This window comes from Rattus norvegicus, chromosome 6, assembly GCF_021556685.1.
Source record: "Rattus norvegicus strain SHRSP/BbbUtx chromosome 6, alternate assembly SHRSP_T2T, whole genome shotgun sequence".
Lineage (NCBI taxonomy): Eukaryota > Metazoa > Chordata > Mammalia > Rodentia > Muridae > Rattus > Rattus norvegicus.
Genome location: NC_141539.1, coordinates 90,444,395 through 90,467,772, shown reverse-complemented (window position 1 = coordinate 90,467,772; position 23,378 = coordinate 90,444,395). Strand labels below are relative to the sequence as shown.

Here is a 23,378-nt window from a genome sequence, read left to right as displayed (position 1 = left end):
AAAAAAAAAGGGCTCAGGACCAAATGGGTTTAGTACTGAATTTTATCAAACGTATTCCACTACACAAGAACCTCAAAGAAAATAACCACATGAACATCTCATTAGAGGCTGAGAAAGCATTAGACAAAATACAACACCCTTTCGTGTTAAAAGTCTTGGGAAAAAATGCAGGCAAAACCAGAAAAACAAACAAACAAACAAACAAACAAACAAACCACAAAACATTGATGAGGAAAAAAAAGTATTGGAAAGATCAGGAATTCAAGGCCCATCCCTTAACATAGTAAAAGCAATAAACAGCAAATGAGTAGCCAACATCAAACTAAGTGGAGAGAAACTTGAAGCAATCCAACTAAAACCAGGGATGAGACAAGGCTATCCACTCTCTCCTTACTTATTCAATATAGTTCTTGAAGTGCTAAATAGAGGAATCAGACAACAAGAGGAGGTCAAAGGGATATAAATTAAAAATGAAGAGGTCAAAATACCACTATTTACAGACAATATAATAAGTATACTTAAGTGACCCCAAAAGTTTCATCAGAGAGCTACTAAGCCTGATAAACAACTTCAACAAAGTGGCTGGGTATAAAATTCACTCAAATAAGTCAGTAGCCTACCTCTCCTCAAAGGTTAAACAGGCTGAGAAAGAAATTAGGGAAATAACACCCTTCACAGTAGTCCCAAATAACATAAAATACTTCGGTATGACTCTAACCAAGCACGTGAAAGATCTGTATGACAAGAACTTCAAGTTTCTGAAGAAAAAAATTGAAGAAGATCTCAGAAGATGGAAAGACCTTCCAAGCTCATGGATTGGCAGGATTAATATAGTAAAACTGGCCATTTTTCCAAAAGCAATCTACAGTTTCAATGTAATTCCGATCAAAATTCCAACTCAATTCTTCATAGAGTTAGAAAGAGCAATTTGCAAATTCATTTGGCACAACAAAAAACCCAGGATAGCGAATACTATACTCAACAATTAAAATACTTCTGGGGTAATCACTATCCCTGATCTCAAGCAGTATTAAAAATTAATAGTGGTAAAAACTGTATAATATTAGTACAGAGTCAAGCAGGTAGATCAATAAAATAAAATTGAAGAACCAGAAATGAACCCACACATCTATGGTTATTTGATCTTTGTCCAGTGAACTAAAACCATCCAATGGAAAAAAGATAGCATTTTCAACAATTGGTGCTGGTTCACCTGGAGGTCAGTATGTAGAAGAATGCAAATTGATCCATTCTTATCACCCTGTACAAAGCTTAAGTTCAAGTGGATCAAGGACCTCCACATTTAACCAGATACACTAAAACTATAGAAGAAAATTGGGGAAGAGGCTCAAACACATGTGGACTGGGGAAAATTTCCTGAAAAAAAAAACACTGATGGCTTATGCTCTAGGATCAAGAATCAACAAATGCGACCTCATAAAACTGCAAAGCATCTCTAAGGCAAAGAACACTGTCATTAGGACAAAATGGCAACCAACAGATTTGAAAACCATCTTTCCCAATCCTCCATGTGATAGAGGGCTAATATGCAAAATATACAAAGAACTCAAGAAGTTAGACTCCAGAGAGCCAAATAACCCTATTAAAATGGGGTATAAAGCTAAACAAAGAATTCTCAGCTGAGGAATCTCTAATTTTTTTAGGCTGAGAAATACCTAAAGAAATGTTCAAAACATCCTTAGTCATCAGGGAAATGCAAATCAAAAGTAGCCTGAGATTCCCACCACACACCACTCAGAATGGCTAAGATAAAAAAAAACTCAGGTGACAACAGATGGCGGTGAGGATGTGGAAAAAGAGGAGCACTCCTCCATTGTTGATGGGGTTGCAATCTTGTAAAACCACTCTGGAAATTAATCTGGAGGTTCCTCATAAAACTGGATATAGTACTACCTGAGGACACAACTATACCACTCCTCGGCATATACCCAAGTGATACTCCAACATACAACAAAGACACATGATCCACTATGTTCATAGAAGCCTTATTTATAATAGCTACAAGCAGGAAAGAACCTAGATTCCCTTCAACAGAGGAATGAATACAGTAATTGTGGCATATCTACACAATGAAGTACTACTCAGCTATCAAAAACAATGACTTCATGAAATTCATAGGCAAATGGATGAAAGGAGAAAATATCATCCTGAGTAAGATAACACAATCAGAAAAAACACACGTGGTATGCACTCACTGATAAGTAGATATTAACCCTAAAGCTCAAATTACCCAAGATACAATCCACAGACCACATGAAGCTAGAGAAGAAAGATGACTAAAGTGTGGATGCTTCAATCGTTCTTGAAGGGGAAGCAACAATATTCATAGAAGGGGATATGGAGGCAAAGTTTGGAGCAAAGTTTGAAGGTGTGGCCATTCAGAGCCTGACCCACCTGGGGATCCAGCCTATATATACACAGCCACAAAACATGGGACAATACTGATGAAACCAAGAAGTGCATGCTGACAGGAGGCTAATATAGGTGTCTCCTGAGAGGTTCTGCCAGAGAATGAAAATACATAGGTGAATGCTAGCAGGAAACCATTGAACTGAGAATGGAGTCCCATTAAAGAAATTAGAGAAAGGATTGAAGGAGCTGAAGGGGTTTGCAACCCTGTAAGAACAACCATCCCAACCAACCAGAGTTCCCAGGGAATAAACCATTATGCAGAGTACACATAGACTGACCCAGGGCTCCAGCTGCATATGTAGCAGAGGATGGCCTTGTTGGGCACTAATGGGAAAGCCCTTGGTCATGCCAAGGCTGGATCTCCCAGTGTACAGTAATGTTAGGGTGGGAGGGCAGGAAGGGGGGTGATTTGGGAGGGGAACACCCTCATAGAATAAGGGAAGGAGGATAGAATAGGGGGGTTATAGAGGGAAAACAGGGTAAGGGAATAACACTTAAAATGTAAATAAAAGTGACACTGCTGGAACCTGAAGGAAACAGACAGGATAAACAGTTCTCTGCACCCAAATCCCGTGGGAGGGAGAGCTAAACCTTCAGAGAGGCAGACATGCCTGGGAAACCAGAAGAGACTGCACTCTGTACACACATCTCGGACACCAGAGGAAAACACCAAACGCCATCTGGAACCCTGGTGCACTGAAGCTCCCTGAAACGGTGGCCCAGATCTTCCTGGTTGCTGCCGCCAAAGAGAGCGCGTGGGCAGCACCCCGCAAGCGAACTTGAGCCTCGGGACCACAGGTAAGACCAACTTTTCTGCTGCAAGCGACCTGCCTGGTGAACTCAAGACACAGGCCCACAGGAACAGCTGAAGACCTGTAGAGAGGAAAAACTACACGCCCGAAAGCAGAACACTCTGTCCCCATAACTGGCTGAAAGAAAACAGGAAAACAGGTCTACAGCACTCCTGACACACAGGCTTATAGGGCAGTCTAGCCACTGTCAGAAATAGCAGAACAAAGTAACACTAGAGATAATCTGATGGCGAGAGGCAAGCGCAGGAACCCAAGCAACAGAAACCAAGACTACATGGCATCATAGGAGCCCAATTCTCCCATCAAAAAACAAACATGGAATATCCAAACACCAGAAGAGCAAGATCTAGTTTCAAAATCATATTTGATCATGATGCTGGAGGAATTCAAGAAAGACGTGAAGAACTCCCTTAGAGAACAAGTAGAAGCCTACAGAGAGGAATCGCAAAAACGCCTGAAAGAATTCCAGGAAAACATAAATAAACAAGTAGAAGCCCATAGAGAGGAGACACAAAAATCCCTGAAAGAATTCCAGGAAAACATAAATAAACAAGTAGAAGCCCATAGAGTGGAGACACAAAAATCCCTGAAAGAATCCCAGGAAAACACAATCAAACAGTTGAAGGAATTAAAAATGGAAATAGAAGCAATCAAGAAAGAACACATGGAAACAACCCTGGAAATAGAAAACCAAAAGAAGAGACAAGGAGCTGTAGATACAAGCTTCACCAACAGAATACAAAAGATGGAAGAGAGACTCTCAGGAACAGAAGATTCCATAGAAATCATTGACTCAACTGTCAAACATAATGTAAAGCGGAAAAAGGTACTGGTCCAAAACATACAGGAAATCCAGGAATCAATGAGAAGATCAAACCTAAGGATAATAGGTATAGAAGAGAGTGAAGACTCCCAGCTCAAAGGACCAGTAAATATCTTCAACAAAAATCATAGAAGAAAACTTCCCTAATCTAAAAAAAGAGATACCCATAGGCATACAAGAAGGCTACAGAACTCCAAATAGATTGGACCAGAAAAGAAACACCTCCCGTCACATAATAGTCAAAACACCAAATGCAAAAAATAAAGAAAGAATATTAAAAGCAGTAAGGGAAAAAGGTCGAGTAACATATAAAGGCAGGCCTATCAGAATCACACCAGACTTTTCGCCAGAAACTATGAAGGCCAGAAGATCCTGGACTGATGTCATACAGACCCTAAGAGAACACAAATGCCAGCCCAGGTTACTGTATCCTGCAAAACTCTCAATTAACATAGATGGAGAAACCAAGATATTCCATGACAAAACCAAATTTACACAATGTCTTTCTACAAATCCAGCACTACAAAGGATAATAAATGGTAAAGCCCAACATAAGGAGGCAAGCTATACCCTAGAAGAAGCAAGAAACTAATCGTCATGGCAACAAAACAAAGAAATGAAAGCACACAAACATAACGTCACATCCAAATATGAATATAACAGGAAGCAATAATCACTATTCCTTAATATCTCTCAACATCAATGGACTCAACTCCCCAATAAAAAGACATAGATTAACAAACTGGATACGCAACGAGGACCCTGCATTCTGCTGCCTACAGGAAACACACCTCAGAGACAAAGACAGACACTATCTCAGAGTGAAAGGCTGGAAAACAACTTTCCAAGCAAATGGTCAGAAGAAGCAAGCTGGAGTAGCCATTCTAATATCAAATAAAATCAATTTTCAACTAAAAGTCATAAAAAATATAAGGAAGGTCACTTCATATTCATCAAAGGAAAAATCCACCAAGATGAAGTCTCAATCCTAAATATCTATGCCCCAAATACAAGGGCACCTACATACGTAAAAGAAACCTTACTAAAGCTCAAAACACACATTATACCTCACACAATAATAGGGGGAGATTTCAACACCCCACTCTCATCAATGGACAGATCATGGAAACAGAAATTAAACAAGCATGTAGACAGACTAAAAGAAGTCATGAGCCAAATGGACTTAACGGATATTTATAGAACATTCTATCCTAAAGCAAAAGGATGTACCTTCTTCTAAGCTCCTCATGGTACTTTCTCCAAAATTGACCATATAATTTGTCAAAAAATGGGCCTCAACAGGTACAGATTGATAGAAATAATCTCATGCGTGCTATCAGACCACCACGGCCTAAAATTAGTCTTCAATAACAATAAGGGAAGAATGCCCACATATGCGTGGAAATTGAACAATGCTCTACTCAATGATAACCCGGTCAAGGAAGAAATAAAGAAAGAAATTAAAAACTTTTTAGAATTTAATGAAAATAAAGATACAACATACCGAAACTTATGGGACAGACGAAAGCTGTGCTAAGAGGAAAACTCATAGAGCTGAGTGCCTGCAGAAAGAAACAGGAAAGAGCATATGTCAGCAGCTTGACAGCACACCTAAAAGCTCTAGAACAAAAAGAAGCAAATACACCCAGGAGGAGTAGAAGGCAGGAAATAATCAAACTCAGAGCTGAAATCAACCAAGTAGAAACAAAAAGGACCATAGAAAGAATCAACAGAACCAAAAGTTGGTTCTTTGAGAAAATCAACAAGATTGATAAACCCATAGCCAGATTAACGAGAGGACACAGAGAGGGTGTCCAAATTAACAAAATCAGAAATGAAAAGGGAGACATAACTAGAGATTCAGAGGAAATTCAAAAAATCATCAGATCTTACTATAAAAACCTATATTCAACAAAACTTGAAAATCTTCAGGAAATGGACCATTTCCTAGACAGATACCAGGTACCGAAGTTAAATCAGGAACAGATAAACCAGTTAAACAACCCCATAACTAATAAGGAAATAGAAGCAGTCATTAAAGGTCTCCCAACCAAAAAGAACCCAGGTCCAGACGGGTTTAGTCCAGAATTCTATCAAACCTTCATAGAAGACCTCATACCAATATTATCCAAACTATTCCACAAAATTGAAACAGATGGATCACTCCCGAATTCCTTCTATGGAGCCACAATTACTCTTATACCTAAACCACACAAAGACCCAACAAAGAAAGAGAACTTCAGACCAATTTCCCTTATGAATATCGACACAAAAATACTCAATAAAATTCTGGCAAACCGAATCCAAGAGCACATCAAAACAATCATCCACCATGATCAAGTAGGCTTCATCCCAGGCATGCAGGGATTGTTTAATATACGGAAAACCATCAACGTGATCCATTATACAAACAAAGTGAAAGAACAAAACCACATGATCATTTCATTAGATGCTGAGAAAGCATTTGACAAAATTCAACACCCCTTCATGATGAAAGACCTGGAAAGAATAGGAATTCAAGGCCCATACCTAAACATAGTAAAAGCCATATACAGCAAACCAGTTGCTAACATTAAACTAAATGGAGAGAAACTTGAAGCAATCCCACTAAAATCAGGGACTAGACAAGGCTGTCCACTCTCTCCCTACTTATTCAATATAGTTCTTGAAGTTCTAGCCAGAGCAATCAGACAACAAAAGGAGGTCAAGGGGATACAGATCGGAAAAGAAGAAGTCAAAATATCACTACTTGCAGATGATATGATAGTATATTTAAGTGATCCCAAAAGTTCCACCAGAGAACTACTAAAGCTGATAAACAACTTCAGCAAAGTGGCTGGGTATAAAATTAACTCAAATAAATCAGTAGCCTTCCTCTACACAAAAGAGAAACAAGCCGAGAAAGAAATTAGGGAAACGACACCCTTCATAATAGACCCAAATATTATAAAGTACCTCGGTGTGACTTTAACCAAGCAAGTAAAAGATCTGTATAATAAGAACTTCAAGACACTGAAGAAAGAAATTGAAGAAGACCTCAGAAGATGGAAAGATCTCCCATGCTCATGGATTGGCAGGATTAATATAGTAAAAATGGCCATTTTACCAAAAGCGATCTACAGATTCAGTGCAATCCCCATCAAAATACCAATCCAATACTTCAAAGAGTTAGACAGAACAATTTGCAAATTCATCTGGAATAACAAAAAACCCAGGATAGCTAAAACTATCCTCAACAATAAAAGGACTTCAGGGGGAATCACTATCCCTGAACTCAAGCAGTATTACAGAGCAATAGTGATAAAAACTGCATGATATTGGTACAGAGACAGACAGATAGACCAATGGAATAGAAATGAAGACCCAGAAATGAACCCACACACCTATGGTCACTTGATTTTTGACAAAGGAGCCAAAACCATCCAATGGAAAAAAGATAGCATTTTCAGCAAGTGGTGCTGGTTCAACTGGAAGTCAACATGTAGAAGAATGCAGATCGATCCATGCTTATCACCCTGTACAAAGCTTAAGTCCAAGTGGATCAAGGACCTCCACATCAAACCAGACACACTCAAACTAATAGAAGAAAAACTAGGGAAGCATCTGGAACACATGGGCACTGGAAAAAATTTCCTGAACAAAACACCAATGGCTTATGCTCTAAGATCAAGAATCGACAAATGGGATCTCATAAAACTGCCAAGCTTCTGTAATGCAAAGGACACTGTGGTTAGGACAACGGCAACCAACAGATTGGGAAAAGATATTTACCAATCCTACAACAGATAGAGGCCTTATATCCAAAATATACAAAGAACTCAAGAAGTTAGACCGCAGGGAGACAAATAACCTTATTAAAAATGGGGTTCAGAGCTAAACAAAGAATTCACAGCTAAGGAATGCTGAATGGCTGAGAAACACCTAAAGAAATGTTCAGCATCTTTAGTCATAAGGGAAATGCAAATCAAAACAACCCTGAGATTTCACCTCACACCAGTGAGTATGGCTAAGTTCAAAAACTCAGGTGACAGCAAATGCTGGCGAGGATGCGGAGAAATGGGAACACTCCTCCATTGTTGGTGGGGTTGCAGACTGGTACAACCATTCTGGAAATGTCAGGAGGATCCTCAGAAAATTGGACATTGAACTGTCTGAGGATCCAGCTATACCTCTCTTGGGCATATACCCAAATGATGCCCCAACATATAAAAAAGACACGTGCTCCATTATGTTCATCACAGCCTTATTTATAATAGCCAGAAGCTGGAAAGAACCCAGATGCCCTTCAACAGACGAATGGATACAGAAAATGTGGTACATCTACACAATGGAATATTACTCAGCTATCAAAAACAATGCCTTTATGAAATTCGTGGGCAAATGGTTGGAACTGGAAAATATCATCCTGAGTGAGCTAACCCAATCACAGAAAGATATACATGGTATGCACTCATTGATAAGTGGGTATTAGCCCAAATGCTTGAATTACCCTAGATGCCTAGAACAAATGAAACTCAAGACAGACGATCAAAATGTGAATGCTTCACTCCTTCTTTAAATGAGGAAAAAGAATACCCTTGGCAGGGAAGGGAGAGGCAAAGATTAAAACAGAGACTGAAGGAACACCCATTCAGAGCCTGCCCCACATGTGGCCCATACATATACAGCCACCCAATTAGACAAGATGGATGAAGCAAAGAAGTGCAGACCGACAGGAGCCGGATGTAGGTCGCTCCTGAGAGACACAGCCAGAATACAGCAAATACAGAGGCGAATGGCAGCAGCAAACCACTGAACTGAGAATAGGTCCCCCGTTGAAGGAATCAGAGAAAGAACTGGAAGAGCTTGAAGGGGCTCGAGACCCCATATGTACAACAATGCCCAGCAACCAGAGCTTCCAGGGCCTAAGCCACTACCTAAAGACTATACATTGACTGACCCTGGACTCTGACCTCATAGGTAGCAATGAATATCCTAGTAAGAGCACCAGTGGAATGGGAAGCCCTGGGTCCTGCTAAGACTTAACCCCCAGTGAACTAGACTGTTGGGGGGAGGGCGGCAATGGGGGGAGGGTTGGGAGGGGAACACCCATAAGGAAGGGGAGGGGGGAGGGGGATGTTTGCCCGGAAACCGGGAAAGGGAATAACACTCGAAATGTTTATAAGAAATACTCAAGTTAATAAAAAAAAAAGAAAAGGAAAAAAATGTAAATAAAAATATCCAATTAAAATATTGGAAAAATCAGATAATCAATAGAAATTAAAAAAAGAGTATCTCATAATACTAGAATGGTTTGGAACGTAGTTTGAAGAAGATGACAGAGAATATGAGTGCGAAACATTGTGAAGATATTATGTCTTTATTAACTTCAATACACAATTGAGTGCAAACCCATTAAAAGGAATATATGGTTCATGTAGATTTGTTCATTTTAATATCTTTATGCCTGTAGAATCTATTGTACCTCAAGAGTTATATATTTGAATGGTTTGACTCTGTATATTAATTTTAGTATTTAAAATTTAAATACTAGGTGTTTATCACCCAAGCCAGTGATTTTTAAACATAGAGTAAGCAAGAAAATTGTCAGGATTTTTAAAGCTATTGTCAGTAAACATTCAGTATAGTTAAAGAGCTAGAAGGCCAGAGACCTTCAGACTTTAATTCTACTTCTGAGACCATCAGTATTTAAAAACTACATCCAAGTCTCTGTAATACTTCAAACCAGTCCAGGCTGCACTGCCTCCTGGCAATTGAGTATGAAAATGCCCTGTCTTTGTCAATAAAAAGAAACCCGCTGTTAAGAAAAACCTGTCTCATGGTAAGAAGTTTGCCTGCTTTCTGTGCTTTCTTTTCTACTGGTCTCTGCTTTGCTAAGCTCCGCACTGCTCTGCTCCCTCTGCTCTGTTCTGCTCTGGTCTGTTCTGTTCTGCTCTGTTCTGCTCATTCTGCTCTGCTCTCTGCTCTGCTCTGCTCTGCTCTGCTCTGCTCTGCTCTGTTCTCTTCTGCTCTGTTCTGCTCTGCTCTGCTCTGCTCTGTTCTGCTCTGTTCTGCTTTCTGCTCTGCTCTGCTCTGCCCTCTTCTGTTCTGCTCTGCTCACTCTGCTCTGCTGTCTGCTCTGCTCTGCTTTGCTCTGCTCTGCTCTGCTTTGCTCTGCTCTGCTCTGCTCACTTTGTTCCTTCTGCTCTGCTCTGCTTTGCTCCACAGTGCTCTGTTCCGCACTGCTCTGCTCTGTTCTGTTCTGCTCCCTCTGCTCTGCTCTGCTCTGCTCTGCTTTGCTCTGCTCTGCTCTGCTCACTTTGTTCCTTCTGCTCTGCTCTGCTTTGCTCCACAGTGCTCTGTTCCGCACTGCTCTGCTCTGTTCTGTTCTGCTCCCTCTGCTCTGCTCTGCTCTGTTCTGTTTTGCTCACTCTGCTCTGCACTGCTCTGCTCTGCTCACTTTGTTCCCTCTGCTCTGTTCTGCACTGCTCTGCTTCCTATGCTCTGCTCACTCTGCACTGCTCTGCACTGTTCTGCTTTGCTCTGCTCATTCTGCTCGCTCTGCTCTGCTCTGCTCTGCTCTGCACTGCTCCCTCTACTCTCTTCTGCTCTGCTCTCCTCTGCTCCCTCTGCTTTACTCTCTCTCTCTCTGCTCTGTTCTTTTACTGTCATCGTTCCTTGTTCTTGCGTTTTATCAGGACACATGATCACATGGTATTCCAAGCATCTTTCTTTGAAAGTTCACAACAAATTCAAACATAAATTCAAATTATAAATTAAATAAGAAATTACAACATAGATGTTTACATGCTTTTACATTAAGTATAGTTATCTAATTAAACACGTATAGTTAGCATGACTTGTCAAAAGGCAAATCATCTGCCTAGTGCCTTATCATTATAGATAAGTCCAGTAAATATTTTATTCCTTGTTCTTGCACCTACAATGAATTGTTAATTATAAGTTTATGACCTTTAGTTATCAGATAGTGGTTTCATAATTCACCTACAAGGAATGTTTCCTTGATCAAAAATGTGTTTCAAGCCTGGTTTCTAACTGCAATTAGGTTATGATGCATGAAGGTTTACAGAACTAAATGCAGTCTTATAGAGGGCTCAAAACTTACTTATATAAATTTAGGAATTCTATAGAATCAATATTAGGAATTATTAAATCATCAATTTGTCTACATAGCATTGCTACAAGAGAATACATCTTTGTTGATCTACAGAAAATCTGCCCAATAGGTTGGGCTAATGCTCGGGAATCATACTACTGTTAATAATAACAGAAAGTACATAATAACAAGAATAAATTCTTGCAATTTTAGAGTTATTAATAGCAGTCAAGCAAAATGCTATGTCATCTCCAGAATGTCACTTGTTTGCTTTTAGCCATTTCTAGATGGCTCTTGACACCAGATCACACAACTAAGTTAAAGAAATAAATAGCTGAAGAGAGACATTTATGAGTAACTGGTAGAATCACTAGTGTTTAGAAGTATAGTTTATTAAAACTTACTTACAAATTTTATATAACTCCAAAGAAATTCGGATGAACATTTTCCATGAATGAACAAGTCGACTCTTATCTAATAGTCTCATGGAGATTCTAGAATAAAATATAAATAAAAATTTGTAAAACAGAGTAATAAATTTGGAAGATGTACAGCCTGATTTTAAGGTATACTGCCAAAGAATCTGAGATGGTGGTTTCCCAAGTTTATTAACTGGAACCACTGTTTTACTGATGTTTTCAATGAAAGTCTACATTATTGTACAGAGAAAAAGATTTATGCTTTTATTTTCTTCCAATATATAGTATGGAAATAACTTGGTATTTTTAAATAAATAAAAGAATGTTGACTATCTAAGCTGTTGATTATATTTCTTTAAATTTGTTTTCGGTAGTGTTTTTCATTCATTACTTAATTAATTCACTTTACATCCCATCCTAATTGCAGTCCCCCTCTCCATAGTTTCAACCTCAGAAACTATTCCCACATTACCCATTCCCTTTTTCCTTCATGAGTATCAAACAGTCCTAGCACATCGAGTAACAACAGGAAGTCCAGTTAGGGGAAGTAGATCCAAAGACAGGCAGGCAACAGAGTCAGAGATAGCTCCCACTCCAATTGTTAGGTGACCAACTTGAAGACAAAGCTACACATCTGCTACAAAATGTATATGGGCCCTAGGTCTAGCTCCTCCGTGCTCTCAGTTTCTGGGAGCCTCCATTGATCCAAGTTAGTTGACTCTGTAGATCTTCTTGTATTGTGCTTGACCTTTCTGGGTCCTTCAATCCTATCCACCACTCTTTTCAGAAGACTCACCAAGCTGTTCCTAATGTTTGTCTATGAGCTGTTGGATGGTGCCTCTCAGGAGAGATTTATGCCAGGGTTCTGTATGGAATCATAGCAGAGTACCATTAATAGTGTTAGGGGTTGACTCTCCTATGGGATGAGTCTCAAGTTTGACCAGTCATGGTTGTCCATTGCATTAATCTCTGCTCTATTTCTATCCCTGCACATACTCTAAGCAGGAAAAACTTTGGGGTGAAGTTTTTTGGGTGGATTGGTGTCCTCTTCCTCCCATGGGAAGACCCACCTGACTATAGGAGGTGGTCACTTCAGTCTCTGTCTCCAGTTTCTTGTCATCTCAGCTAGGATCATCCAAGACTCCTGGGAACCTCCTTCTTTCCAGGTTTCCAGATTGGCCCAGAGATGCACCCTTATTAATTTCTATGCCAAAATTTATTATTTTAATGCAAAAATGCTATTGCTTTAGGGGTAGATACATGGCTGGTTTAGTGAGAATATGGAGTTAACAATCACCAGTTTCTATCTATTATAATAAATGTTGATGTAGGCAAGCAAGTTTCATTGACTTTAGCTAAGGAAAAAAGAAGAAAGCTAAAAGTTAAAAATATATTATAAAAATATATTAGAATGGACTCTTCACAAATGTCATTAGAGTTGGGTGAATAATTTCAGGTTAAAGAAGAAAGAAGAGACCTGACAGCTTAGCTCAATACACGGTTAGGAAGAGGGTCCCTGGCACATTGAGAGAAATGATATTATGAAAGGGACATGCTGTGATGGTTGGAACAGAGAGCTTTGAATTATACAATTAAAGTTTATTGCAATGTGAAATATAATGAACTTTATAATTGAATATTATTATTATTTAAATATTTACAAGACGAGCTTAGTAACAGGCACAGCAGTATCAGAAGGTAAAGATGAAATGATAAAGCAAATATATAAAGCATTAACAATTGATGAATCTAAGTAAAGGATACAGTGAGATTTCTATGCATTATTACCCTTATCACACTTCTAACCAGTTTCAAACTGCTTCAAATGTAAAACCAGGAAAGCTAGTAAGCATACATACATACCTTAATATTAACTGTATTTAAATAGAATAAAGGGAAATTTTTAATCAAAAAAGTAAATTTATGAAAGAACACACCAAAGATGAATTTTTTAAAATTAATTTAAAAACTCCTAAGAAACTATCATATTATTAAAAAAGCATAATTTATATAAAAGGAAGCAATTATTGAACTGTCTTTTTTGTATTTCCTCCTTCCATGGGACAAAGCAATCTGTGGATATACAAGTAAGATTAAAGAGGGTGGGTCAAAGCCAAAATCATAATGTTTTTATGTCATGTTGTGATGGTTTGTATATGCTTGACTCAGGGAGTGACACTATTAGGAGGTATGGAGTATGTGTATCTTTGTGTGTGTGGGCTATAAGACCCTCATTGTAGCTGCCTAGAATTCAGTCTTCCACTGGCAGCCTTTAGATGAAAATGAAGAACTTTCAGCTCTGCCTGCACAATACCTGTCTAGATGCTGACATGCTCCTGCCTTGATGATAATGGACCAAACTTTTGAATCAGTTAGCCAGCCCCAATTAAATGTTGTCCTTTATAAGACTTGTCTTGGTCATGGTGTTTTGTTCAGAGCAGTAAAACCGTAACTAAGACACATGTGAAGTGTGTATTTAAAAAAAATTATAGGGGTTGGGGATTTAGCTCAGTGGTAGAGCGCTTGCCTAGAAAGCGCAAGGCCCTGGGTTCGGTCCCCAGCTCCGAAAAAAAGAAAAAAAATTATGAATAAATATGTGGAAGATTCTCATTATAGTTTTCTCTGGTAAAAAATTATACAATTCATAAATTAAAGGACATGTTTTCTCCCAGTTAACCTCTACACCATCTATTTCAGAGTTACTTACAGAAACAATTAGTTTTGGAATAAATTATGCATACTGATAGAAACAGTGCTAATTGAAGCCAGTTATTTTAATCTGCAATCTGAACCTGAAATTAGGAGTTGGAGGCAATCAGAAAGATAAGGTTCTCAAAATTATATGACAAAAATGAAAAAGGAGAATATCTTTCTGATCTGTCAATATTTAACAAAATTTCCTGCTAAGCTTAGGTTTAGGACCAGTTCTCTGGAAGCTAATGAGGTTAAATATTGAAGTAAATTCCATGTCCACTAGACAAGAAAGCAGAGAAAAAATTCTGCACTCCGTTATGAACTTTCTAGCCAAGACTTACTTTTCTTTGTCACAGGAATGCAAAGATCCTGTGATATAAATTTTCAATAAATAGGAAGCCTAATGCAGGAGCATATGTAGGCAAATTTTAATTCAGCAGCACAACTACCTTGGCTGGAATACAGACACACCCATGGTACCTACCTTTAATCCCAAACAATGTAGGTAAGGTGAGTTTGTAAAGTAAAACAGCCATGTTTAAGAATGATGCCAAACAGAGGGGAAGATGAAATGATGAATCAGTGAAAGATTTGTTAGAATGAATTATAGATAGGATATACACAACTCTCAAGAGAACAGATGGGAAAGGAAAAAAAAGAGTGGAGGGCAGCTCAGCTGAGTTCAGGCAACACAGTAAAGTTTAGTTGACATCAGTTCAGTGCAGTTAGCTGCAGTTCAATTGGATGTGGTTGAGTTGAACTGAGTTTGAGTTGAGTTCCATTCAGTACTGCTTAGTTTGTGTAGCCAGTGCACTTCAGTAAATGGAAATCAGAAGCTGTTTTTCCAAAGCAGAGCAATTCGGTGAGAAGCCAGTAGGATTTGAATCAGTTAGCTTGGAGAGGAACTTTGAACCAGAACAGCTGAGTTGAACTAGCCAGCTAGAGTTCAGAAAGAACTAGAAAGGGGGAGCTTATTCAACAGTAAGCCTCTGAGACAACAATTTGATCAGCTGAATAAAAGTTACTATTACAAGCTGTTGCAGTAAAAATAAAAAAAAGGGCAGAGTGAGCATCAGGAAACACCCCTTTTTTATCTTTAATCACTACAACAAGCATTTCACCTGCAATCCTAGTACTTGGGAGACATTAGGATCAGGAAATCACTTTTGGTTATGCAAAGGTTTCAAGGTTGGCTTGGACTATTTGAGACATCAAAACAAAATGCCAACAAACACCAAACCACACAAATAACTTCTGAAGTCATTTATCCAAGTTCATAAATATCTGTTATCACCATAAATCAAAAGATATTTTAATTAGATTAAGTATTTATAGTATAATTTTCTGTCGAGAGTTAAGAAAATAATCAAAGCACTCGAGGGAAATTACTTAAGGTCAAGGCTTTATAGCAACTCATGTCAGAAAATGTAGTAAATAAGATTTGAAATTTAAATAAATAAATACATTAAAAAGATGTTGTTAAAGCCTGTCCCCTTAGCATTGTTACAGCCATTTGGTTCCATGTCTGCCAATTATTTCATATTGTTGCTGTAATATGCCTGCCAGTCATCGACACAGAAAAATATCTTGACTCAGAGAGGGTCATATTGGTGACATATCTTGTGTTCTGTGTGAGGTTTGTTAATCTTAAGAAGTTCTGCAAAGTTTTACATAGGACCATCATATTAAGGTCACTATGAACTATTTTGTTTAAAATGGTTTGAGTCAGAGCCAACACCAGGTAGCACTTTGTGCACCTGCATATGAAGTCACTGTGGTTTTTGTGAATTTAGTGTTTATAAGCTGATAGAGAAAGATATTTAGAGTCATAGCCTTAGCCCCCAAATTCTGAGTATGGTGTTCGTACTCAATAAATCTTAGGATGTGTGTCAATAAACCATCTCTGTCTGACTAAGATCAGTGTTTATGTGGCTTATGGGCAACTCCTGAACCCCAACATTGTAAAACTCTCTCTCTGTCACACACGCGCACACACACACACACACACACACACACACGCACGCACGCACACACACACACACACACGCACACACGCACATGTGATATATATATATATATATACATGCATAATGGAAACAAAAAACAAAATAGAGATTCTAGAAACAAGTGCACACATTCAGAGTCAATTATTGTTAGCACATTAAAACATGACAGGGAAAGATGGTTTTCAACAAATGACCCTGGAATAATTAATTACATGCAGAAGAATGAAATTAGATCCTATACTTGTGCTATATACAAACATCAACTCCAAACAGATTTTGAACTTAAGTTTCAGGGGTTAAAATATGAAATCACTGTAAGAAATATCAGGAGAAAATACTACAAAGAAGTAACACGGTCAGTGACTTGTTTTACATGACTCTTACAACCTAGGCAACCAATGTAAAAATGCACAAATGTAATTACATCACACTAAATAGCTTGAAACACAGTGTGAGAAATGATAAACAGAAGAAAAATAAATTTGCAAACCAAATGTCTGACAAGGAGCTAATATCTAAATTATATATGAAACTTAAGGGATTTTCAAGTAAGAAAACAAATAACCCAATTTAAAAACTGGCAAAGTGGTAGGATGCAGAAACACACAAATATAAGTAGATTTCTATTAGTGAGCTGTCTGAAAAAGACATCAGAAAAACAATTCCATTTATAACAGCTACTGAAATAAATAAAATATTTAGGAATAAATTCAACTATGAAGATGAAGGATCCCTACAACAAAATTATTATATATTTATTAAAGAAACTGTAGAAAATAGGGCCAACATATGCATTGAGCCAAAAACTTCATCTTCACTAAATGAGGCTAGGCAAGCTAGATAACCCAAGGAAAAAGACCCCAATTGGAGCCCCTGTCTCTCACCAAGTACAAAAATTAATTGAAAATGTATAAAATACTTTGATGTAAGATGAGAAGCACTAAGACTGCTAACAGAAAATGGGGGAGAAAGATTTCAAGATAGTGGCACAATCAGTCATTTTCTGCTAAGAATACCAAATGCATAAAAAGGCACAAGCAAGGATTGACAAATTGTTTCATCAGATTAAAAAGCTTCTCTGCAGCAAAGGAAGCAATCGGAGTGAAGACAGTCTATAGAAAGTGAAGACATATCTACCACCTATTCATCTAATAGAGGAATAACATCCAAAAACAATAAGGAACTCAGTCATAATAATACTAAAAATAATTAATCAAATTAAAATTGGACAAATAAAAATAACATGAATTTGTATTGCCCTAAAGAGGAAATCTAAATGTAGAAGAAATAGATCTAAAACTCTCAATATCTATAGTCATTAGGTAAGGAGCATCATAAGTATAATAAGGTCCCATCTCATCCTCATTAGTTAGCATGACTGTTCCAAATCCCATAGTACAAACAGTGAATGTTGTCAAGGATGCAAAGAAAGGGAACTCAGAATATTGCTTATCAAACACAGCTTAGTACGGACACTATAGAAAATAATAGGGAAGTTCTTCAGTGGTCTAAGGTAGACTATTATACAATCCAAATATTCTGTTCTTGGGAATATATCCCAGAGAATATGTAGTCAGCATATTCAAGAGATACCTGCATCACCAAAATTACTGTGAGATTATTCATAGTAGTCAATATATAGAATCAGCCAGCGGACCCACAACACATGATGGATAAAGTGAATGTGGTACATATATACCACATAGCATTATGAACTAGATTCAAGTTCAAGTATTTGAAAATAGAATACTTTCTTGGATACTTATCATGGGTTGTTGTATAATGTCTTTCTTGCTAATGATCTATATGCAGTATCTTTGATGCATGCAATTATGACTTCTCTGCTTGTCACTTAAAGCAACACTGTTAATCTAGAGTCTACCAGGCACTTTCCCTGGACCCATTCCACTTCCACACATTCCCTCATCAGGAGTTGAGAAGACAAAAATCTGTTTTTTACCTGTCCTACTATGGTTCACAAAGACATATTTGTTACTACCCTCATAAGTTCTATTTGGAAACACCACCTTTCTTTCTATTGGAAAGTGAAAATAATTGCTTAAAACATAAAATACTTAGAATGCTACAGTCCTCATCTCTAAATCTAAACTGAGGAAACAAAATAAACCAGAGCTAATATCACTGGGGTCATGAGAAACAAAGATGCAATAGCAAGGTTAAGTTTCCAATGAAATGTATCAAATACTAGTCTCCTCTAATACTATCTACAAGAAGGCAACCACTTGATGCGCACTTGATCTGAGACTAAGGAGATCAATTTAGGTTGCAGGATCTCTAAAAATATACATTGTTACTAAGATGTATGTGTTAGTAATTTATTGTTTGCTTAATTTTTAAGGCCTTATTGCTATGAAGAGAAAACATGACCAAGGTAACTCTCATAATGGAAAACATTTAATTGGCGCTGACTTAAAGTTTCACATATTCACAGGAAGCATGGCAGCACTCAGGCAGACATGGTGCTGGAGAACAAACTGAGAGTTCTACATAATGATCCAAAGGTAGCCAGAAGAAAACTGTCTTCCACAGGAAGCCAGGAGTACATTGTCTTCTACAATGGGGAGAGCATGAACATAGGAGACCTCAAAGTCCACTTACACAGTGACACACTTCCTCCAACAAAACTACACCTACTCCAACAAGGCCACACCTACTCCAATAAGGCCACAACTATTAATAGTGCCATTCCCTGTGGCTAAGCGCTCAAACACATAAATTTATCGAGGCCAAACCTGTTCAAACCACCACACTTATGATTGGTGATTAATTTATTTTTTATTTTTATTTTTTATTAGATATATTACTTTATTTACATTTCATATGTTATTCCCTTTCCTGGTTTCCTGTCCATAAGCCCCCATCCCTTTCCCCTCTCTTATACAGGTGCTTTCCTCACCCACTCCCTTTACCACTCCCCTCCCCCCTACATTCCCCTGCACTGGGGGTCCAGCCTTGGCAGGACCAAGGGTTTCCGCTTCCACTGGTGCCCCAACAAGGTTATTCTCTGCTACATATGCAGTTGGAGCCCTGGGTCAGTTCATGTATAGTCTTTCGGTAGTGGTTTAGTCCCTGGGAACTCTGGTTGGTTGGCATTGTTGTTCTTATGGGGTTGCAAGTTCCTTCAGCTCTTTCAAACCTTCCTCTAATTCCCCCAAAGGGGGTCCTGTTCTCAGTTCTGTGGTTTGGTGCTAGCATTGACACCTGTATTGGACATGCTTTAGATGTGTCTCTCAGGAGAGATCTATATTTTCTGGTCCCTTTCAGCATGCACTTTTTAGCTTCATCAATCTTATCTAGTTTTGGTGGCTGTATATATATATATACATATATATATGCAGATATATATATACATACATACACACACAATCTTTTCTCTTGGCAATGTGAGGTTTTATAATTACAATATCAGAGGTCACATATATAACTGCAACTAATCTGCATATATATGTTTTTTCTTTTAATTTCTACTTCCTATGACATTTTCTTATAACAATAGTTTAGTAAAGTAAATATATAAATGTCTCATTGATTAAATAAATGTATAAGCTTTTATTATTTGATAAACTGACACCAAATAACTAAATGACTTTCTATCAGTCTGCGTTTCTTTTCTTTATGTCATCTGATAAACTATATATTCTTAGATATGTGCACTTACAATAATCTGATGAAAACATATTTTTTTCCTCTAGTCCATAGCATTTTCCAAATCTCATAAGAACCATTAATAAATTGATTAGGTGGCCAACAAAGTTGAATGAGTGTTGTTTTTCCTCTGACCCTTTCCTTTCACTTTCATATCCAAAGTTTGCTTTTTCCCTAAGCCCAAAATTAGTTACTTGCACAGGCTTTTTTCATTTTTTAAATGATGTTCCATATCACAATATATCTTATCCAGGTGTGCATGGAGTTCATATGATCTATCAGCCCATCATCTATGTACCTATCATTTACTTATCTATCATTTAGTGTACCTAAAATTTTCCCCACCTTGTGCTAACTAGCTCCTATGAGATGTGCCATGAAACCATTGGCTACAAATACCCTAACATTTTCACTTAGATTATTTGGGCAGGACAAAGTGCTTTTTGTGTATAATGAGAGGTTTTCCTCCACTACTGCAATTAAAAATATTATTGAAGTCTAGAAATATGAAATGATCATCAGAGAAGCAAAGTGATGTAGAAATAAAAATGTTGACCAATCTAACTCCCATATGTTTTTTTCTTCTCTCTTTGACCTCCTCCATATTAAACTGTATAATCATACTGCCATTGAGACATTTTCAAGTATGGTACTTTTAGATCTTCCTACTATTAAATGTTCAATGATATTTCCATTTCTTAAGGAATAGTATATTTTAAAAATACTATTGTAACCCACAACAATAAAATATAATAAATACTAAATTAATATTTGTAAATAAATGGGTGCATTTTGTACTACAAAATTTTTCATATGTTATCTATTGGTTGTAATATGATCAGCCATCAGTAAGACGTGTATACAAAAACAATCATAAAATATTCATTAGTAGCACACAATTAGAAGACAACATTGAAGTGTAAATTTATAATTAATAACTATAAAATAACTGAGACGCCTATGGGTGAAGGTTACAGTGAACTTTTTTTATTTTGGATGGATACATAAATAATAAGTAAAATTTCATATATACACACACAGTGAGATGCCTCCATGGGAAATATACTTCCTTCCAAGGCCAGGGACCTGAGTTCCATCTCTGATATGCTGATGTTTATGGCATAGGAAAGGTCTTTGTAAATCCTTATACACCCAATAAATATATCTAATAATTAGGTTTGTAAAAAATCTTAGTTATCATAAAAGTAATTAATTTCTGAAAAAAAATAGGAACCAAATCAAGACCAGATATTGCCAAAATTTATTGTGGGGCAATCATTGGCAAGAGAAAATTTTGCTTAACACAATGCATTTTAATAACATTTCTTCCGTTAGTTTATATGGTAGGAAATGATTCATAGTTTTAAATAACTCTTCTTTGTTTCCTAGGTATAAGAATGTACTGGCCCTTGTGAGGATCTGTAGCACGAAGCTCTGAGCTATTTGTCTTTTTGAGTCTATGAACCACGATGAAGAAAGATAAATCAGCGTGATTTCAGAGGACAGGCCTTTAATTAAACGATGCTCATAACTCACACATTCTGTTTCCTTGGAGCTCTTTGTGAGATTCTCTTTAGCTTAGCTTTAGAGGTTGAATGTATAAACACGTTCACTAAAGCTCTGCATTGCTTCAAATTTAACCCCAGTTTTCCCTTCTTATTGGAAATGATACCTTCAGCATTTCCAGGGATCTTACTAGGCATTGTGTTATCACCCAGTTAGATTCATCTTTGCAGCTTCTAAAATGTATATAACTAGATAATAACACATCATTTTAGAATCAGTTCCTTGAGGATTTTTTTGTGATGAGTTTTGACTATGTTTCTCTCTCTCTCTCTCTCTCTCTCTCTCTCTCTCTCTCTCTCAGCTCTTTTCAAGTGTATTCTCCTTAGGAACCCTTAGTATAAAATTATCTTTATGTATTACAGCAAAGAAACAAATAAAAATTAAACTTAGCTAGAGCCATATAAGAGTTGGGAAGGATTTTGTTATTGTTCTGTGAGTATCTGTCCTGTCTGTTTTGGGGGAGGTTTGACTACCTTTCCTTAAATGCTTCTTACTCATCTAGGTAATTCTGATAACAATTCTGTGATGAGTCAGTTTTGAAATTAATACTAAAAGGAGTCAACAAGATAAATACAAAATGCGTATATTGGAAGAGACAAAAAGAACAAACAAAATATTTACAGATACTCTAACTCCTTCCTAATAGCAAGCTTACACTAAATTTGTCTTTGATACTAAGAGATGACATATGTTGTCCTTGATACTTGAAGTCAAAACAAATGAACTCAGAAAAACTAAAATTATATGTCAAATATATTTACATTACTGTGCCCATACATCTGTGCATTTTTCAACTCTCATCAGAGAAGCTTCTTGCAGTCAATGGCACTTACCACAAAGGCCATATCCTGACAATGCACAGATAATGTGAGTCTTCAGAAAACTCAGTCCTAAATAGAATGATTTTACCAACACGCCCCCCCCCGCCCCAACAAGGTTCAGAAATCTGTACAGAAAGAGGCAAAACGTTGCAAGAGCCAGAGGTTGTGGATGACCTCCAGAAAATAGCACCTTTCAGGCACAACAGGACCAATAGACATATCAACCCAGAGAGACTGTGGCAGCCTGTGCAAGATCTACAGAGGTTCAAACCAGACAACACTTCAGTGTTGAAAATAGAATGAAGTAGACACAAAGTCCCAACCCAAATAACAAAAATGCTATTTGGAATTACTACTTGCTTGGAAAGGGAAAATTAGTTTTCTACAAAAGAGTGATACTGTAGAGCGACAAATTCTAGGACAGATCTTAGGACCAAGAGCAACTGGCCAGTACAAGAGAGAGTCCTCATTTTATTTGTGTCCTTTGGTTTTGTTTTGATTTTTTTTAATCTTAATGAATTTTTGTTTGTTTTGATTTCATTTTTGGCTTATTTCGTGTTTGAGAGTAACAAAAATAACATAAAGTTAGATAGTGAGAAAGGGATGGGAGGAGTTGGGAGAATGAAAAGAATTGGTTCAAAATACATTATATGAAAAAATATTAAACTTAGCAGACTGAGTGTATATCTTCATCTCTCCCTCACTCCCTCCAGACCCAATCATTCATTCTTAACCTCAGCTCTGCAACAGAATATCTGCCACAGCCTTCCCTCCCTACCCCACATCTCCTATGGATCATACACATCCTCCATCCCTCCCTCCTTTTTTAGAAACTGGAAGGACTGTCCAGTCCTGACTGCACCACTCCTGAGTTTAATTCTCTTAGGCTTCATGTGCTTTACAGTTTTGTGGGAAACAAATTCACAAACCAGCAGAGACAAGGGCTGAAGTATATTCAATATCTGTTCCCATCTGGAACAGCTATTCCTCCTTGTTCCTTCCTCCAAGATTAACAGAAGATTCAGACCCTCACCTTGAGCTT

At 37.5% G+C, this 23,378-nt stretch overlaps 1 long non-coding RNA gene across 2 annotated transcripts in view; it reads left to right on the top strand.

Moving 5' to 3' along the window:
* The window catches only part of LOC120093257 (uncharacterized), a 302,254-nt gene extending 280,341 nt beyond the window's left edge, over positions 1 to 21,913 (top strand). For both annotated transcript variants that reach the window (XR_015623485.1, XR_015623484.1), the window contains one exon: positions 21,339 to 21,913. This is a non-coding gene — a long non-coding RNA (uncharacterized LOC120093257). The remainder of the gene's footprint in view (positions 1 to 21,338) is intronic.
* The last annotated feature ends 1,465 nt before the right edge of the window (positions 21,914 to 23,378 follow it).